Source organism: Eimeria mitis, genomic scaffold (assembly GCF_000499745.2).
Source record: "Eimeria mitis Houghton genomic scaffold, Emh_scaff2489, whole genome shotgun sequence".
In the NCBI taxonomy this organism is placed as follows: domain Eukaryota; phylum Apicomplexa; class Conoidasida; order Eucoccidiorida; family Eimeriidae; genus Eimeria; species Eimeria mitis.
Window position 1 is genome coordinate 1 of NW_013570828.1, and position 378 is coordinate 378.

Consider the following 378-nt stretch of genomic DNA (forward strand, 5'->3'; position numbering starts at 1 on the left):
CTGCTGCTGCTGCTAGGGTTGCTGCTGCTGCTGCTGCTGCTAGGGTTGCTGCTGCTGCTGCTGCTGCTGCAGCTGCTAGAGTTGCTGCTGCTGCTGCTGCTGCTAGGGTTGCTGCTGCTGCTGCTGCTGCTGCTGCTAGGGTTGCTGCTGCTGCTGCTGCTGCTAGGGTTGCTGCTGCTGCTGCTGCTGCTGCTGCTAGGGTTGCTGCTGCTGCTGCTGCTGCGGCTGCTGGTTGTTTGCTGGAACATAGATTGCTTCGGGTATAAAAGTATTAAAGCTAACGGGCCCCTGAGCCCCCTCTATAAACCCAGCAGCAGCAGCAGAGAGTATCCGGTGTATACAAAGAAAATGGGGTTCACAAGAAGAATGATAAGGAAC